This window comes from Enhydra lutris, unplaced genomic scaffold, assembly GCF_002288905.1.
Source record: "Enhydra lutris kenyoni isolate GAN:26980312 unplaced genomic scaffold, ASM228890v2 scaffoldscaffold62, whole genome shotgun sequence".
In the NCBI taxonomy this organism is placed as follows: domain Eukaryota; kingdom Metazoa; phylum Chordata; class Mammalia; order Carnivora; family Mustelidae; genus Enhydra; species Enhydra lutris.
The window spans coordinates 14,540,015-14,561,382 of record NW_019154146.1 but is presented as its reverse complement, the minus strand read 5'-3'; positions in this window follow the sequence as shown (position 1 = coordinate 14,561,382).

Genomic DNA, 21,368 nt, shown 5'->3' with positions numbered 1-21,368 from the left:
ATAATATAAGAGGACCTTCACCAAGGCATTGAGAAATACATTGGTGAGGGGAGCAGGAGCAGCCTTGAGAAGTCTGATAGCTCTTCTCTGCCACCTGAATATGATGGCGAGAGGCTGGCTCATCCATTTCACTGCGGGCAATGGAGTAGCAGAGGCTAATCAGTAGGCAGTAGGCAGCTCCTAATCACCAAAGATAGGATGGACACATTTACCTTAATAGATAACCGGTTCAAAGTTCCAGCATATTTTGTCCTGAAGGGGTCTTCGGTGTAGATTATTGGTCATAGTGTCCTTGAGATTGACATTGATGACAGTCTACTTAAATGTTTTGGATCTGAATAACAGAAAAATATTTTCAAATCTGGTTCTTAGCCCATGACCATACTCAGAGTCTTTTGAGAAGGGGAAATCGGACCCTTCTAAGGAAGGATTCTGCACAAGTGACAGAAGATTATAGTGTAGATTCTTCCCAAGTCGTTTGCTAGAGTGACTGTGTATTGGGGAAGAAGGAAATATTCTGGCCTGTCAAGGATTATCAGACAGTAACTCTAAATTGTTAATATCTAAGAATTCAAAATAATACTTTCCTTCACCTTTCAGCATGAGGGCCATGATCAGATGATAAATGGAAGAAGGACTCAAGTGGAAACCACTGCAACTTCCTTTTGCTGTTCCAATAGTAAGCCCCATACGTCCTTGGATTATGCCATCAGAATAGAGAAATTCAAGGGTGCTGAAAGCTAGAAATTCCTCTTTACTTTTTTAGAGGTCTTGGTCCTATCCCCATGATGCATCTCCAAGCCGAGAAATACCAGCGCCAGTCAAGCAGAGGCCCCAACTCAGAGTCTGAGTTTCAGCTCCTTGGAGCTCTTCTTGGAAGCATCTAAGTTTAATAATTACAACCTCTTCCTTTCCAGTGTCCAGCTGTAGAGGTGGTAGCTGCTTCCTGAAATCACTGTTTTTATAATTCCCTGATGCTCCGTTTGGCTGTTCAGTTCTTTAATACTGCAGTAAAGAGCTTGACTCCGTACATTTTGATATTTGTCATTTCTCCTCCTTCTGCTTGAATCTGGACAAGCGGATAAGAAAGTCAGTGCTCCCTCCTTTGGTTCTGGCGGGAAGTTTAAACCACACAAGCTCCCACCTACAGGGAACCCACAGCTTGGTTCCACTCCAGCCTCTAGCCACAATGAAGCCCCCAAGCCTGTCTCTTGTCTGTTCTCTACAGCCTTTTTCAGACATGCCTGGAATCTTTGCTCTATCTAGAAAACCTCATTATTTAAGTAATAAAGCTTTCATACCTTTTTGGTATGTGGGGGGTATCATTAGCCTTGACATTTGAAGCAAATTAGAGTGGATGTCCTTTCATTTACATTTTGGTAAATGAATTTTTATGTTACGAGAGTTGATAAGTATCAAGTTCTTAAAGTGTCATTGTGCATTTTATTCTCTATAATTTTTAAATGGTTTAATGCTTTTCAAATGCTTTCTCTTTTTTTGCTTTTGACTTCTTTTGCTTTTATCTGATATTATCTGATATTTATCTGATATTATCTGACTGAGACCTATTACTTTTGTGGTATTTGCTATTTGCTTGGTACTTTTAGATCCTATTTTAAAATATTTCAAACTTTCAGAGCCATCGGTACTATAGATGTATTTCTTGTACATAGCAGAGATTTCTGATTGAGGTACAATCAGAAAGTGTTTTTTTCTTAATGGGTGAGTTTAGCCCATTTGTGTTTCTCAATATGATAGATATGTTTAGTGTTAGTTCTGTCATCATAGTTTCTTATGCTCCTTGTTTTCTGTGTGTGTGTGTGTGTGTTTTAATATATTTCATTATACAGCTTGGTTTTCTTTTATTTTTTATGTATGTGTGATTAATTGCTAATTTGATAGTTTTGTATTTTTATTTTAGTGGTTGCCTTCATACCAATATCTATTTCTAACTCAATTCAGTGTCTCCACTTCTTCTATATATTTAGACGGTATTTATTGACATTTAAATATGAGCAATTAATATATCCTATACTTCCTCTTTCTTCCTTGCCCTACTTTTCCTACTAAAATCAACATTATTTAACTGTATTTTTTTTCTTAGTGCTTATATTTATGTATTTAATTAACATATTTTTGAATTATTAGCTCTTATTTAAAGTCTGATAGAGACTGCTTATCAAAGTCACCAAGATTTATGAATTCAGATTATAACTGAAAATGTTTTAAAGAATTCCTAGAAATATTTGTGGTGGGGAAAACCATGGAAGAGTCAGGGAGGGGGACCTGGGTGGCTCATTTGGTTAAGCATCTGCCTTCTGCTCAGGTTATGATCTCAGGATGGCTCAGGTCGTGATCTCAGGGTCCTGAGACTGAGCCCTGACACTGGCTCCTTGCTTAGCAGAAAGTCTGCCTCTTTTCTCCCTCTGCCTCTCCCCCTGCAAATAAATAAATCTTAAAAAAAAAAAGGAAGTTAGGGATTTTTGCTGATTAGAGGTGGTGTTGGCAGACCTTCAAGATATGGAATACTAGTCTTAAGGAACCAACAATATATACAACATTATTAAAAATCAGGACATCTGGGCTACAATTGTAAAAATATACACTTTAGATATACCAGTTTTTTTCAAACCTGTAAAATTCTCTTCCCATTATTATTACTACTCCCATTATCAATGCATGGATGGATTTCTGGATTCTCCACAAAGGGAGAGAGAGCTAGCAGAGGAGGAAGAACAAGTTTTTTTCTATTCTTACTTAGTGTGGCAGAACAAGGCTTACCGCTGATTCCATTTCTTATCCAGTTCCATCTCCTTTACCGTTAGTGAAATTCCTCCCAGATTTTGGAAATTGCTTAAATTTCAGTCTCACAATTTTATCTTTTTTTAGTCTTTTGATTTTTTTTAGTGATAAGTTTGGAAAAAATACAACAGGTTCTGCTTAACTATCTGGTCCTTTCTCAGTTCTTAAACCTGAACATTATTAACGCATTGATCCTTGACAAACACCATGTTTGACCTATTACTCCTGGGAGGTATAATGTGTTTTTCATTTCTACAAAGGGCAAACATCCACAGTTTTTTATTATGTCTTTCTTTTTACCGGAGTTTTAACTCTAAGCAACCACAGCACCAACTGGAATTAAACATAAATCATGGGATGCCTGGGTGGCTCAGTCGGTTAAGCATCTGCCTTTGGCTCAGGTCATGATCCCAGAATCCTGGGATTGAGTCCCACATCAGGCTCCCTGCTCAGTGGGGAGCCCGTTTCTCTCTCTCCCTCTGCCCCTTTCCCCTGCTCCTACTCTTTCTCTCAAATAAAAAAATAAAATCTTTTAAAAAATCTTTTAAAAAATCCATAAATCTTTATTTTGCAATTGCTTTTAGAATATTCAAGTAGTAAGTAGTACTTATTCTGCTTAAATAGATAACAAGTTTCTCCCACATTTTTATGAAGGTAACTGACCAACTCACAATTTTAAATTACTGGTGTTATATCTATGTCAAGTAAACCCAACTGATTTGAAAGTGAGCAGTTGAATGTTTAGCTGTATCTATTAAAAAAAAATAAAGTAGAGCAAACAATTTTGAAATATTTTTATCTTGAATTTCAACTAGAGAAGTATTTCGCGTAACTAATGATGGTTAAAACCTGAATTTTTTTCCAGGAAAAATAAAATATAATTGAGAATTTTTATAATACAATAAATAAACACATCTATTTTAAGGCTAACAATTCTAATTAACAAAAGCAACTGATTTAGGAGAATTCTACTTCATGTTCCTAAAATTTGCCATGCACATTGTTGAAAATAGGAAAAGGATGAAGAATTGAGTAGATTCCAAGGATATCTTCCTATGGGTCTGGAGAGCTGCGATTTTTATAACATTGCACTTTTAAACTACGCGATCATCAATAAAACCTATAAATCTGGCAATGCCTATACTGCCTGGTGATCCAAATATACACAGCATGCCTATTACAAAGGACGACAATGGAAAGCGTGATGCACACTTGTAATGGAGGTATTGTGCTGCAGGCTACATACACTGTCCCTTTTTGGCTACAGCAACCTGGACAGCAGGAAGTAAGGAGTTGCATATTGCCATCTTCTGGTCAGTTTCATCAGTGTCCCCTCAGCACCTCATGGGGTGGGGAAGGGGGATGAGGTTTAATAACAGACCCTTAACACGGCCAAGATTTCCAAACTAATGTTTTTATCAGAACAAATGTCTGTGTTTATTAAACTAACAATATAAATTGTGACTTCATTTCAGACATGGATGGTTTTTAAGTTTCAGAGGGCTGGGATTGTGATTGTTTTTCATCCCTGCCTCCCTAGTACCCAGTACTACTTATGGCACATAAGTATATAGATATTGAATGTATATATATATATAGAGAGAGAGAGAGAGAGAGAGACAGAGAGAGAGGGAGAGAGAAATAATAGGTTTCATTACTGTCTTTATATAGTCATGACTTTATTTTTCAGAATTAAATGGAAATTGATTCCTGAGTCTCAGGTCTCTGGGTTCTCCCAGCAGTTTTCTAAGTTCTTCACCTTGTTTCTTGTTTCATCCCACATATTTCTGCTACTTTTGGGTGTTAAAGAGCCCCAGTCTCCTGCTAAAGGAGTGAGTTTCTTCTTCTTCCAAACATGCTGTCTTTTCCAGTGTCCAGGTTAATTTCAGGCATCTGATGCTTTCTTCATGGAATATACAGACAACACCTGAGATCCCTCCCTAGCTCTGAAATTTTATCTCTTTGACTCCTTTATTCTCAATTATGGAAGATTTGGCCATAGTGACATGTGTCTTGTGTTATCCTTTATGTATGTTCCCCTAGAAACTGGGCCAAATGCCTTTCATGGGATGCCTCTTTCTGATGAATGATCTCAGAAAATGCAAATTTTAATTTCAGATACAAATTACTTATTGTAAGTTTTACTTCTGAATCTGGAGGGATTAAACATCATCTGGTTCAACCCATGCATTTTGTGTATCACAAAGAGTGGCACATCAATTTAGAGTGACTTGCTTAAAGTTATAATGCATGCCACGGGTAGATGTTTTTAACAGTCTTGCCATCTTTTTTCTCTTGGATCTTTTAGATATATTTGCTTCTTTAGCACCGGAAAAATAGTTTTATAAAAACTTGTTCTTCCTCCTACCTATTGGTGGGAATGCAAGCTGGTGCAGCCACTTTGGAAAACAGCGTGGAGGTTCCTCAAAAAGTTGAAAATAGAGCTGCCCTATGACCCAGCAATTGCACTACTGGATATTTATCCTAAAGATACAAATGTAGTGATCTGAAGGGGCACGTGCACCCAAATGTTTATAGCAGCAATGTCTACAATAGCCAAACTATGGAAAGAAACTAGATGTCCATCAACAGATGAATGGATAGAGAAGATGTGGTATATATATACAACGGAATAATATGCAGCCATCAAAAGAAAGGAAATCTTGCCATTTACAACGATGTGGATGGAATTAGAGGGTATTATGCTGAGCGAAATAAGTCGATCAGAGAAAGATAATTATCCTATGATCTCACTAATATGAGGAATTTGGGAAAAAGACAGAGGATCATAGGGGAAGGGAGAGAAAAATGAAACAAGATGAAACCAGAAAGGAAGACAAACTACGAGAGGCTCTTTTTCTTTTTTTTTTTTTTAAAGATTTTATTTATTTATTTGACAGAGAGAGAAAGACAGGGAGATAGGCAACACAATCGGGGGCAGGGGGGTGTGGAGAGGCAGAAGCAGACTTCTCACCGAGCAGGGAGCCCGATGTGGGGCTTGATCCCATGACCCCAGGATCATGACCTGAGCCGAAGGCAGACCCTTAATGACTGAGCCACCCAGGTGCCCCCATAAGAGACTCTTAAGCTCAGGAAACAAACTGAGGGTTGCTGGAGGGGAGGAGGGTAAGAGGCATGAGTAGCTGGGTCATGGACATTGGGGAGAGTATGTGGTATGTTGAGAAAAAAATAAATAAATAATAGGAAAAAAAAGAAAACTGGATCCTCATAGTCTTATAGTGAGAAATGATTTTTCCTTCCCTCTTTGATTATGTGATTATGCTTCATACTTTTTTTCTGGTATGTTTCTAGGAGAAACTTCATTTGAGATTAGCTTGTCTCCTTCCTACCCTTGGATTATACCTACTTCTTCTTTTTTTTTTTAATCATCTCCCACTTCTCCTTTTCATACCAGTTTATTCACTGTTTTTTGTTTGTTTATTTGTTTGTCTTTGAGGTTGTATATTGTCTTGCCCTGGCTTAGCTAGTTCCTCCCTCTCCTGTGATTACCACAGTCACAAACATTTTTGGTGTAAATCTTCTGAAAGAAACTGAGGCCTTATAAGATACTATTCCTAGCAAATAGACTCTCTTTGTTCTAAAGTATGATTTTTGTGTATGATCAATAACATTGCTCGTTTTCCATTTGTTAATAAAAACAATAACTACCATAACTATGTGTCTTCTGCTATAAGAAGTACTTCCTCACATAATTTCTAATACTTATAAACTTACAAGGCAAGCATCATGTTACCCTATTTTGCAAATAAAGGGAGAACTACTCAGAAACTAAAAGTACTAGGTCCAACGTCACTTAACAGAGGTAAGATTTGAATCCAGAATTATCTGAGGCCAAATTTTGTGTTCTTATCTTAAGACTATACAGCCTTTTAATACTGTAGAAGCATGTCTCTACTATCTCATCACTAATCTATAAAATTTGAATAACTCCAAAGGCATGTAAAAATAATCCATATTTTCATGGATGCTTTTCCAAATCTGGCAATTATAGGACAGTACTGTCTAATAAAGCTTCCTATGGTGATGGAAATTGTACCTATTGCCCCAGTATGGCAGCCACTAGTCACAAGTAGCTATTGAGCACATAAAATGTGTCTGGTGTGACTGATAAAATGAACTTCTAATTTAATATAATCTTAATTAATTTAAATTTAATTTTAAGTAGCCCAAGCAGGCTACAATATTCGATAGAGAAGCTATAGAATATACAAGCTTTCTTGCAATTGTTCACTATTGCACCAGCACTACAGCACCCCTTCCCCTACTTTTAAATCCTCTGTATTATTTGGCCCCTTGGAAATCACTTTGAGAAGGGCAAAAGAAATAATTTGAGTTCTTGACTATAATTTTGGTAATGGGTATTGATGAAAATTACTCTTAAATATTAAATTCTAAGAAAATAATTATGACATCACATTATATCTTCACTCTTGCTTAGCTTCTTTTCAATGAATGTTAAAAACTTAACAGTTTTGTCCTTAATTAGGACTTAATTATCTTTAATGTGTAATGTAAATGTTTTCATTTAACACTGCTAATTCACAGCTTCTTATCTGTGCTGCATGGCTTCATTTCTCGCACTTTGTCCTCATACTCTGTACTCATGCATTTAGTGTTCATGGTGCAAAAAGGCTGAGGTTATATCTTCTATACTATGGGGTATCATCTCTATGTCGTATACAATTTATGTACCAAAACATAAAAAATAACCTCTCAAAATGAATTCAGGATAAGCTGTTATTCATATACATTTTTAAAGAGGTGTTCTTTAAGAGAACCCAGAAATGGACCCTCAACTCTGTGGTCAACTAATCTGCAACAAAGCAGGAAAGAACATCTAGTGGAAAAAAGACAGTTTCTCCGAAAAATGGTGTTGGGAAAACTGGACAGTGACATGCTAAGGAGTGGAACTGGCCCACTTTCTTACACCATACACAAAAATAAGTTCAAAATGGATGAAAGACTTAAATGTGAGACAGGAAACAATCAAAATCCTAGAAGAGAAAACAAGCAATAACCTCTATGACCTTGTAGCAACTTCTCACTATACACGTCATGAGAGGCAAGAGAAACAAAATAAAAAATGAACTATTGGGACTTCATCAAGATAAAAGCTTCTGCACAGTGAAGGAGACAATCAACAAAAATGAAGGGCAGCCTACAGAATGGGAGAAGATATTTGCAACTGACGAGTCCGATAAATGGTTAGTATCCAAAATCTATAAAGAACTTGTCAAACTCAATGCCCCCAAAACAAATAATCCAGTTAAGAAATGGGCAAAAGACATAAATAGACATTTTTTCAAAGAAGACATACAGATGGCTACCAGACACATGAAAAGATGCTCGACTTCACTTATCATCAGGGAAATGCAAATTAAAACCACAATGTGATACCACCTCATCCCAGTCAGAATGGCTAAAATTAACAACACAGCAAACAACAGATGTTGGGGAGGATAGAGAAAGGGGAACCATGATGCACTATTGGTAAGAATGCAGAGTGGGGCAACCATTCTGGAAAAGAGTATGGATGTTCCTCAAAAATTTAAAAATGCAACTACCCTATGATCTAGCATATATACTACTAGGTATTTACCCAAAGGATACAGAAATATAGTTTGGAAGGGGTCCATGCATCTCAGTGTTTATAGCAGCATTATCAACAATAGCCAAACCATTTGCAATGATGTTGTGGGTGGAGCTAGGGAGTATTATCCTAAGCAAAATGTCAGAGAAAGACAAATACCATATGATTTCACTCATATGTGGAGTTTAAGAAACAAAAAACAAGCAAAGGAAAAAAAAGAGAGAAACTTACCAAAAAACAGACTCTAACTGTAGAGAACAAACTGGTGGTTACCAGAAGAGAGGAGGGTGAGGGAATGGGTGAAATAGGTGATGGAGATTAGGGACTGCACTTGTCGTGATGAGGACTAGGTGATGTACGCAAGTGATGAATCATTATATTGTACCCCTGCAAATAATATATCACTCACTGTATGTTAGTTATACTGGAATTAAAGTAAAAAACTAAAGTAAAAAAAAAATAAATGTAAAAATTAAAAAAAAATAAAACAAATTAAAAAATAATAAAAATATGTTCTCGAGACACCTGGGTGGCTCAGTCAGTTGGACATCTGCCTTTGGCTCAGGTTGTGATCTCAGGGTCCTGGGATCGAGTCCCACATCAGGCTCCCTGCTCCGCGGGAAGCCTGCTTCTCCCCCTGCCATTCATCTTGCTCTTGTGCTCTCTCACTCTCTCTTTCAAATAAATAAATAAAATCTTTAAAAGATAATAATAAAAAGATGTTCTTCATAAAGTATGTTTAACAAACTAAAACATACAGGGGCACCTTGGTGGCTCAGTGGGTTAAGCCTCTGCCTTCGGCTCAGGTCACGATCCCAGAGTCCTGGGATCCAGCCCCGTGTCCCGTGTCGGGGTCTCTGCTCAGCAGGGAGCCTGCTTCCCTTCCTCTCTCTCTGCCTGCCTCTCTGCCTACTTGTGATCTCTGTCTGTCAAATAAATAAATAAAATCTTTAAAAAAACAAACAAACAAACAAACAAACAAACCAAGCTAAAACATACAATAAAATCTGTTTAAAGTAACTAAAGTCTTAAAATTTTGTAAAGATATAATATGAACCCATAAAATAATGTCTATCTTGTTTTTAAAATATGACTTACTTGATTTTTTTATAGTAGAAAGTGAATCACTACTTTAACAAAAATAATACCTTAGAGGTTCCTTTATTTATTTATTTATTTTTTAAATATTTTTTAATTTATTTGACAGACAGAGATCACAAGTAGGCAGAGAGAGGGGGCGGGTGGGGAAGCAGGCTCCCCGCTGAGCAGAGAGCCTGGTGCAGGGCTCAATCCCAGGACCCTGGGATCATGACCTGAGCCAAAGGCAAAGGCTTAACCCACCGAGCCACCAAGGCACCCCTTAAAGGTTCCTTTAAATAATGAACACAAATGTTTTATTAAAAAGATATTATAATTATCTTTTGAGAAATACATCTATTGACTAATGATGATAAATATAAAATTTTTTTGATAAGATCAAATTCAGGTTACAATAGTAACAAAAGAGTTGTTTCAAGCAAAAGTTTGTACTTTAAAGTTTATAACACAATCTTAGCTACAAGATGAAACATTTGGACATTGAGTTTTGGGTGTATGGACTTTTGTTATTCACTAAAGTAAACTGTGATGATAAAAAAAAAAAAATTACTCCCAAGGGAGTACAATTCTACTGATTATACGTAGATTTTCAAGGACATTTCTCTACTGTCTCCTCCCATGGAATTCTTCTCTTAGGGTGTGAACCAAGTAAGAGGAAATGAGTCTTTAATAATGCTTAAAAACAACCACTCCAGCATTAGCTTGCTTTTTGTTTTCAAAATTCTAACAACCTTTAAGAGACAGGGTAAGAGGTTAATGGAAGAAAAAGTTGGAGAAAAAAAATTACTTAGAGGATTATTATTTCCCCTAGTATAATAACAGCATTTAAAATCTTAGACGGCATTTTATTTGTGACCAACAAGTACATTTGGTAGAGAACTAAGCATATTTTCTCTCTGGACAGTTTATTTGAACTGCTTAGTCATAAGCTTCCATGAGTCATGAATGGCCTCAACACAGGTAGATGGGATAGAAATTTTTTTCCCACCTATAGGAAAATACAAACTATCTTTCTCCTTTTATTGTTTAAGTACATTTCTTCAAGGTAAAATTTATTTTAAATTATTCAAAATTATAAAAGCATGCCACTGTCACAGTGTAAGAAATAGCATTATGTTCAAGATTTAATATTCACTGAATAATATTTTCTACCTTTGTTTTGCTGTTTCTTTTTTCTGTTTCTATTAGTCATTTAATTTTGAAGTTATTTTATATAAATATAATTTCTACTAAAATTTGTGTTTGGGTCCTTAATAAAACCACTTGCATCCTTTTTGAAGCCCACTACCACTGTTTCATTTTAAGTTGATTTCATTATTGCCTCAGATTAATAACCTGACATTAAAAAAAAAAGAACTCACTATAATGTAAGAACTCATTATAATTAGGAAATAATCACCATAAAATTAGATTAAAATAATAGGTAGAACAGCCCTTAGAGATTTCCTAATCCAAGTCATTTCATAAGACATTAGTAAGAGGGCTTTCTAGAGGTGGGGAGTAATTATGGTTACTATATATTGACCTCAGGGTCTAAATGCTTTACAGGAGTCTTTCCACTTCTCAGCTAGGTGGGGTGAATATTATTATCACCCCAGCACATGAAGAAGTTTAAGTTCAGAGAGAGAAAGACAGGACGGAGTGGAATGAATGGAAGAAGGAAACCAATTGGCAAACAGCCAACAAGGTAAATACCTACAAGAAATGATGAGCAAGGCATATGCCAGGTCCTAACACAGGAAGGAACTCTCTCAGTGAGTGGGATAGGAATACAAACAGGAAATTAATAAACAGTTACAGGCTACTGGAAAACATATTAAAGAAAGAATGCAAACTTGTAGTTAATAACCAAATTGTGATATTTAAGAGGAAATACAGTTTCTAATCTATCAAATTAGAAATGATTTGAAAGATAAAAATGAAGCTCTCGTGTTTCCCAGAGACATGTCATTGTGTAGGACCTTTTTGGCATTGGTCACCTGATCATCATGTAAAATAAGTTTTGAAGGCAAAAGGAGTTTAGGTATACTGGCTCTAGGTTAAGTTGTTGAACTTCATGATACAGGTGAGGAAAAAAAATCATTGTGGCTAGATGACTTGCCCAAGGTCACAAAGAGACCTTTTTTAGTGCCTGAATGTTGACAAGAGAAGTCTGAAAGGAGAAGATTTTGGAAGCGAAAAGCAAAGAGAATGCTTTCCTCCTGACTCTCTTAGAGTCATTTTCAATGCCCCAATTATTTGAGAGCAGGAATGAGCTTCCTGGTTCAAATTTTAACAATTGCCTTGCTGTCTTGGCAGAGAACCAAAAGAACTTGAGCAAGTGATGTTCTGACTGTGAGTCCCAGTGGAAAGTGAGACTATGGTGTGCCATGAGGCCAAGTGAAAACCTGCACCGAGGCAGAGGGGCAGGCAGAGCACAGGGTGCTTTGCTGAGAAGAGAAGTGTCCAGTATGCAGTGCCTTCATCACTATGCCATGACACCACCCTGCCCACCCACAACCCTTAACCCTAAACCCCCTTTGTTCTTTCCTCCTTAGATTTGCAAAAGCAAGCCGCCCCCCCCCCCCGCCCCCGCAACACACACACATTCCTATTGAAAACCTTAGGAGTTTATTTGAGCAAAAACCAATTTCAATGGGGGCAGCACCAAACAGGAAATGGTTAGAGAGCTTTGCCCCACCTACAGGAGCTAGGGAAAGCTTCTTTCTATGGAAAAGGTTGGAAGAAAAGCAAGGAAATTATTCGATGGGTTATACCAAATATTTTAAGTATTTGCCTTGTTTGGAAATGTTTGCTAGCTTTCTGTTACTGGTTGTCCTTGGGTTTTGATTTCTTAACCTTACGAATTTCGAGCTTAGACTTTGGTATGCTTGCTTGGATTACCATGACATTAAAGTCACTGCAGTCCAAAGGCCTCTTTGTTTAATTAATTCAACAGATTTCTCACTATTACTATTGTTGGATATTTATTAACCAAACCTTGCATGGCCTATCACATATTGTAAAGTTATGTTTACAACCCTACATGCCAGATATTAGAGCTCCCAGTTTTCAGATAAGGCTTTTGCTTGACTAGAAGTAGTTGAGGTGATGGATCTTGCTCTGTGAAATCCTGTAAAGGCAGGAGTCCAGGAGCTTTGTTTTGGAACGAGGACCCCAGAGTGCCCTACATTTCCCCAGAAAGTTCATGCACCTCTGCAAAAAGGAAACCACCATTTGCAGGAGGGAGGAGTGAGGAGTGGTGATGGAAGATGGGGAGTGGGAGGTAGTGTGAGGAATGCCTGGTTATCTATCTGTCAGATATTCTTGGGTTGGAGACTTGTGGGGGAAAAGGGCAGTGAACAGCATGATGTACACACTTACCATTAATTTCCGTATTTTCATTCCCACATCTCTTGTGCTTTCATTCAAACTAGGCATTTTCATGTTCAAACTAGGCTTTCACTCAAACTAGACATTCTCTGAAGTTTGTCAAGGCAGAGAGACTCAGTTCCTAGAGACCATCTCCTATGTCTTTTTTTCCTACTCATTCCCTTAGAGGAATCTCTTGTATGCTTTATCCGGTATCTCCCTTTATAACATCTTGCCAAAGTTTAGCACAACATCACACCCAGGATAATGACACTGGTATACCTATTGGTTTTATTTTGATTGCTCCACTTTTAATGAATTTGGGTGTGTGTGTATGTGTGCTTATTTCCTTGCAATTTTATCACAAATGTAGATTCATTCATCTACTACCAGTCAAGAAACAGAACAATTTCATCACCACAAAATGACCTCCTATCATACTTAGAGAGACACACCTACTTCCACCCACTCCCAACCCCATCCCTAACCCCATGACAACCACTAATCTGTTCTATTTAGAATTTTGTCATCTCAAAATGGTTTTACAAATGGAATCATACCATATGCAACCTTTTAGGATTGGCTTTTTCACTCACTATAATTCCGTTGAGATTCATCTAAGTTGTTGCATGTAACAATGATTTGTTCTTCTTCTTCTTCTTCTTCTTCTTCTTCTTCTTTTTTTTCCTGGATACTATTCCACAGTATAGAGATACCGCAGTTTGATCATTTATCTGTTGAAGAACATTTGAGTTGTTTCCATTTGGGGCTATTATAGATAAAGCTGCTATAAACACTCTAATATAGGTTTTTTTGTGTGGACATACGTTTTTATAACCTGGGATAAAGACACAAGAGTGGGGTTATATAGTAGTACATGTTTAGTTTGTAAGAAATTGCCAAATTGTGTTCCAGAGAGCTGTACCATTAAACATCTCTTCTAGCCATATATCAGCAATCCAGTTTTTTTTTTCACATTCACTTGGTGCTGTCACTATTTTTCATTTTTTTAATATGTTATTTTATTTTTTTTTCAGTGTTCCAAGATTCACTGTTTATGCACCATACCCAGTGCTCCATGCAATACATGCCCTCCTTAATACTCACCACTAGGCTCACCCATTTATTTATTTGAGAGAGAGAGAGAGAGAGACAGTGTGTGAGAAGGGGCAGTGGCAGAGGGCAAAGCAGGCTTCCTGATTGTCAGGGACTTGATCCCAGGACCCTGAGATCATGACCTGAGCCAAAGGAAGACATTTAACTGACTGAGCCACCAAAGCACCTCCAAACTTTTCCTTTTATGTATTGTGCTTTTGTTGTCTAATCTAAGAATTCCTCATCTCATCTAGATTCCCAAGGTTTTTTCCTATGTTTTTTTTCAAAAGTTTTACATTTTATAGCAATCAATTTTACATTTTTATAATTTTACATTAAAGTCTATAATTAAGTTTCAGTTTCTTTTCATATAAAGTGTGGATTTCATTTGAGTTCCTTTCTTCTTTTGTTTCATTTTGTTTATAGTCTTGAATTGCTCCTGTATCTTTTGTTCAAAAAGCTGTATTTCCTCTACTGAATTGCTTTTGCATCTTTGTGAAAAATTAGTTGGGCTTATTTCTGTGCTTCTATTTCTGGGTTTTCACTTCTGTTCTATTGATATATGTGTCTGTCCCTCACTGATACCACATTAGCTTGATTCCTATAGCTGTACAGTAAACCTTAAAAATGAGTAGAGTCTTTCCTTCCACTCTCTTCTTTTCCAAGATTGTTTGAGCTCTTCTATAGTCTGACTTTCTAAATTTGTAAAATAAGCTTGTCTATGTTTATCAAAAACCTTGTGGGATTTTGATAAGAATTTTATGAAACTTAATAGCTCACTTTAGAGAGAAATGACATTCTTACTATATTGAGTTTCTGTTTCTTTTGAAAACACACTTTCTCCTTAGCTTTATAACAGTATATCCTTCTGGTTTTCTTTCTTCTGAAATTATTTCCTCTCTCCTCACACATACTGTTTTCACTCCCTTACTTCTCCAAATCAATAGACATTTCTCTTCACATAAAAAAAGATCAATACTTTTAAATGAATTTCTGAGCTCACTGGAAAGTAAGAGACATGTCTAGAGGCAAAAACAAAAACAAGTAGCAATCACAAACATAATAAATAAACGCCATGGAATTGTGAGTGGGAATGGAGGCCAAAACTATAAAGTTAGGGTTGAACAGGAATTCCCAATTTGGGATCTAAGGAGAGAAAAGAAAACTAAGCCTAGGGCCCATTTATCAGGAGGAGATAAGCTTGAAACCTTTGCATAAAACTGCCACTCTAAAAAAGGATTGCATTTTAATGAAAGCATTAGTTAAAAAAGAAATCTGCCTATGGGCAAAGAGAATTAAGAAGGAAAAATGTCTGCCGTACCAAAGCTCCCACATTTCAAGAGAGAGAATTGTTTCTTCTGAGAATTTATAATCACTGACTACCTTCCTGTATGTATGGGTTTGAAATTTACAGTACCTGAAGGGAAACGCATACAGCGATAATTTATGTAGTCCTAGGTTAGACGTATCTCCAGTGACCAGCAACAAACAAACAAACAAAACACCCCCAAAAACAAAAATCCCAAATACATTCTAGAAGAAAGCTGGCTTAATCTCACCTCTTAAAATTCCCATATATTATCTTCTGACAAATTTAAACTCACAATAAAAAAAATTAACAAATACGTGAGCAAACAAACAGCTATGACTGCTCCCCAGTTAAGACAAGAAAAAAAACACATTTGCATCCTAAGAACTTGGACTTAATACAATTCAATTCAAAATATTAAGTAATGAAAGAACAAATGACTGTAAACATGACCTAGTGGGTGTCTATGAAGGAGATTTTTAAAATGTGTTTCTTATGAATGAGTATAAAACGGTGCTCCCCACAGAGCATGAAAATGCAGACTACTTACAACAGACCAGATGTCCACACAGCAAGATGGATAGGACTTAAAAAAAAGTGTTATATATGAAAATATAAGAAACAGAATGAGGTCTAGACCGCAATGCTTCTTATTAAAAATGTTTATATTTAAACAATATATGTTTTACTGTGATCCATCCAAATAAACAATGGCTGGGTAACACAACATGAAGTTAGGAAGCATAGACCAATGATGAAAGATATCATGAATGGATGACTATGGCCAACACAGTCCTTTGCCCCTAAGCCCTACCTTTCCCACCAAGCAATAAAATACAACAACATCCCTAGAATGATCAGACCAACCCACTATTTTATTGGTTCTCATTCCCTGACAGGTGTGCGATTACCTAGAGAAACAATTCTTAGCTGATGGATTCCATTTATGGAAGTATGGAGTATATATATAGTAAATTGTGAAATAAAATGATTTTTAACAAATTTTTTGTTTACAAGTTCAAGACATTTTCAAAGTTTGCCCTAATATCTCACTCAAAAGCCTTCAAATGATCAATAAGGATAAAATCAATATACCTAAGAATCATCATTTATCGTGCATTATTAAATATGCATGAAATATTTTGTTACATTTATGATAATTCATAATAGCAAAATCTAGTGTTATTTTAAAATAGAAACTGGATTTTATTAGGTTAACTAATATCTAATATTAAAATAGTTAATAAGTCATACATCATATTGATCATTGAATACTCTGTGAAAATATAACAGTTATTAAGTAACTATAATACACCCAAAGAGATAGCATAAGATTTTAAAAAATGAAGGAGGTAAACACCATGCATCATGATAGGAAAAAAACCTCCCTATTAGGAGGCATTTAGGGAATAATCAATTACAGAATTTAACACTTGACAAAAATTGCAGTAGAACTCAGAAATAGATGAGAAATGGGTTTATGGAACTAAAGCTAAGTCATGAAAAAGGAAATATGTGGAAAAGTGGTAGGAAAAATCATTTGTATTATAGGTGGATCAGAGATGTATATTTTAAGAGAAATGTGCAAAACAGAAAGAATATATGGGAATAGAATATACATTTGTAGTAATATAAAAAAATTGAGATTTGCAAATTTATTACCATTAACAACATAGAAGGGTTTTAAAATTATGATTAGAACCAGACGATCAAAATGAAATAATGGTCAATGACATGGTGAAGAAATAGAACTCTTGACTTTTCTTCCACTTCTTTCTTTCTAGTTAGGGATAAAGAAAGAGGAACCAAAGATTGAAAAGAAAGAGCTGGGGCGCCTGGGGGGCTCAGTCATTAAGCCTCTGCCTTCAGCTCAGGTCATGATCCCAGGGTCCTGGGATCCAGCCCCACATGGAGCTCCCTGCTCCGCAGGAAGACTGCTTCTCCTTCTCCTACTCCCCCTGCTTGTGTTCCTTTTCTCACTGTCTCTCTCTTTCTGTCACATAAATAAATAAAATCTTTTTAAAAAATTTAAAAAAGAAAAGAAAGAGCTGAAGGCACGGGTCATGAAAGAGACCGTATATTAATATATTAATATGTAGTTCTAAAAGAATAAATCTCCTGGTCTGGGCAATTTGGATTCTGGTGTAGTGGGAGTTTGAGTATCAATTTATCAAATGTAAGTTTAGAGAACCATAGAGAATTGGAAAGGTTTTTATCTTTAAAAGGAACAAAACTGGTTCCTAAAATGTACTATAAATATTTGTAAAAAAACCCTAAAAGATTTTAGAATGAGCTTTTGAATGAATGACTTGATGTGTGGGGGTTGGGGGCTGGGGGACAGGTGCTGAGCAGTGATCATGTTAGGATCCTGGATTATTGCAACAATAACAGTCATGCCATGCTAAATTAATTTTCTTATTAAAATGCTGAGGCCTTAGGACATTTACTATAAACAAAAGTTATATCGACCTCAGTGAATTATTCTCATGGGTGACATAAAATCAGTGAAACTTCACCAACTTCTCAGGAGTACTGATTGAATCATTCAGGCCCCTTTGGGTTGGTTCTGAATGTGAAGGCATAAATAGAATTAATGTGTTGTTTATGTGAAAATGCTGGTAGGCAATCCAAGCTTTATGGTAGCTACAATCATCAGGGACTCAAGCCCTTTTTGGGAGTCCTACCATTCTTCCTTTTTTCTTTTAAATTGAGATATACCTGACACATAACTTCCAGTATCAAGTATACAACATAATGATTCAATATTTGTACGCATTTCAAGATGATCACAATAAGTCTAGCTAACATCCATCACCATATATATAGTAACAAAATTTTGTGTGTATGATAATAACTTTTAAAATCTTCTCTCTTAGCAACCTTCAAATAAGCAATACAGTATTACTAACTATACTCACCAATTACATCCTCATGACTTATTTTAGAACTGGAAGTTTATACATTTTAACCTCCACTCATTTCACCTACTCCCCGTTCAATGACCAATCTGTTCTTTGTACTTATAATCTTGGTTTCATTTATTTATTTCCACATATAAGTGAGATCATGTCTTCCTCTGTCTGACTTACTCACTTAGCATAATGCCCTCAAGGTGCATGCATGTTGCAAATGGCGAGATTTCATACTTTTTAGGTTCTACCACTCTTGACTGTAGCCTTTATCTCCTGATCCTAGGTGGCTGCTCTAGCAACTTCCACATTGTCTGCTTGCCATTGAGCAGACAGGGAAATGGGGAGAGAGAACACTTCGACCTAAGTCTAAGGCAGGGTCAGGAAGTGACACTTCTGCTTCTGTTCACATCTAATTGGTCAGGACTTGATTGCCTGTGGACACCGGTTAGTAGGATACTGGGGCTTTTAGGCTTTAGCTAGGTCACTATGTGAGAGTTAAAAATTCATTTTCTGAGGAAAAAGAGAATATTTACTGGAGAGACAGCAAGCAATTCTAACTAGTGCATTACATTTTCCCTTTGAAGATAATTATAAAACCCACACATTAAAATCTATTTATAAAAATCTTGAGTATAGAGCAAAGTAAAAGTCCTTCAACATTCTTCTCTATATCCCTTTCCCTCCACAAACTTAATCACTGCCAACATTTGATTCTTTCTCCTATGCGTTACCAGGTAAATTAAATATATACTACACATATTTATATCTAGCCCTCTTTTGTTAACCAAACTGAAATATTACCACCCTTTTTTGTAGTTTGATTTTTTTCATCCAGCTATCTCTCTTAGACATTGTTTTATTTCATTTCACATACATTTATCCAAATCTAATAAGTCAATGCATGAACATTTTTAATTGATCTTATTAAAGATATTTAGCCTGTTCCCAACCTTTATGTTAATTCAAACAGTTTTTCCACAAAAATACTGTATTTTGTGATCATGACCTATGCTGCAGTGAAATATGGATATATTTCTATGAAATGAATCCTCAGGGAGAAGCTTATGTGTCTAAATATATACTCCTTTATACATTTTTGCACACTTGTTCTTCCTTGAAAATTTTACAACCAGCTGATCAACTCCAATAAAATAAATCTTGTTAAAGATCTTTTAAAATAGATATTATACATTGATCTTTGACATTGCATAGAATATATCAAGAGAAACTGATATCTTTAATATTATATGGTCTTCCTATTCTAGGAGTGTGATGTTTCTTTCTAATATTTGTTCTTTTTTTAATCAATAACTTCAATTTTAGAATTTCCATAAGATATTGTAGAATTCTTGTTAGTACATCCTAGGGTGTTCTTTTATATTGTTTTTTCATTAAGATGACTATGTTCTATTACATTTTTTATTTGCTATTTATGATATATAAGAAAACTGCTGATTTTTAGGATTTTGGTGTTTTATTTGTAAAATTACCAAACACTCTTATTGTTTCTAGTGTTTAACATTAAAACCTCTTGGATGATATCTACCACTGAAAAATCATTATCCCTCCTCTGGTTTCCACACTTGACCTAGTCTTAGTCCCAGAGTCTATCAAATAAAGCAGAGTCCAGGTCCCCTTGAAGATTTTAATGTGTAATTCCGTAGCAGCTGTACATAGCAGGAATTTCATTAATTTTCGCACATAGTGACCTATGACTTCCAAGGTAAAGGAAGAGTTACTGCATTTTGTGCCTGACCTATGACATTTCATCGTATACTACAATGTCTTTGGAAATCTAAAAATAAACTATAGTTATTTGCAGATGGAATAATTATCTACATGCAAATTCCAAAGAATCTATTGGCTAATTATTAGAAATAAGAAGGGCCTTACAAAAGTTTGCTGCAGGTAAAATAAATATACAAAGCCAATTAAATTTCTTTTCTTTTCTTTTCTTTTTTTTTTTAAAGATTTTATTTATTTATTTGACAGACAGAGATCACAAGTAGGCAGAGAGGCAGGCAGAGAGAGAGAGAGAGGGAAGTAGGCTCTCCGCTGAGCAGAGAGCCTGATGCCGGGCTCGATCTCAGGACCCTGAGATCATGACCTGAGCCGAAGGCAGAGACTTTAACCCACTGAGCAACCCAGGCGCCCCAAGCCAATTAAATTTCTATACCAGTTTGCAGCTTGTATTTTAACTTTCTTTCTGAAGTTTCTTGAGAGATATCAGTTCTTTATTCTAATATATTTACCTTAATCAATCTCTTCTTTTAGGTCTATGTTTTTGGTGTGTTTGTTTATCAGGTCCTTCCCTACTTTGCTTTCTAAAAGTATCTATCTGGAACTCTTATTTTTGTATAGTACAAATTAGGGACCCATTTTTGTCCCATTTGGATAATCAGCTGTACAACAGCGTGGTTTTCTGAACAGATCATCTTTCTACGTAGATTAGCCTGTTACTCTGTTGTATATCAAGGTTCCATTTATTCTGGATCCATTTCTGGATTCTTTGTTCTGCATCACTGATCTGCTTATCTACCCCTGAATTAAAACTACACTGTACTGAATACTATAGCAGTATAATAAGTCATGATATTTTAAGTCCCTTTAGTTTTCTTTCTTAAGTGTCTTAGCTATTTTTGGCCCTTTAATCCTCCATATATATTTTAGAATCAGCTTGCCAAATTTCTTGAAGAAAGCTTGTAGGATTTTTTTTTTTTTTAATTAAAGGAAATTTGTATGTTGAGTATTGATATCTTTTTTGTACCAAGTGTTCCCATCTGTGAACATATTACACCATTACATTTTAAAAGTTTCCTTTCAGGGTGCCTGGGTAGCTCAGTGGGTTAAGCCTCTGCCTTTGGCTCAGGTCATGGTCTCAGGGTCCTGGGGTAGAGCCCTGCATCAGGCTCTCTGCTCAGCAGGGAGCCTGCTTCCCCGCCCCCTCTGCCTGTCTCTGTGCCTACTTGTGATCTCTTTCTCTCTCTCTTTGTGTTAAATAAATAAATAAAATCTTTAAAAAAAATAAAATAAAAGTTTCCTTTCATGTCCTTCAATAACATATAATCATTTTCCATATAAATCTTACAAATTTTTATTGTCTTTTTCTCGTTTATTTGTTACTATTAACGATTTCTTTCTTTTATACTTTTGGTTTTGTGGTAATGGAGATAATCATGTAATACACAAC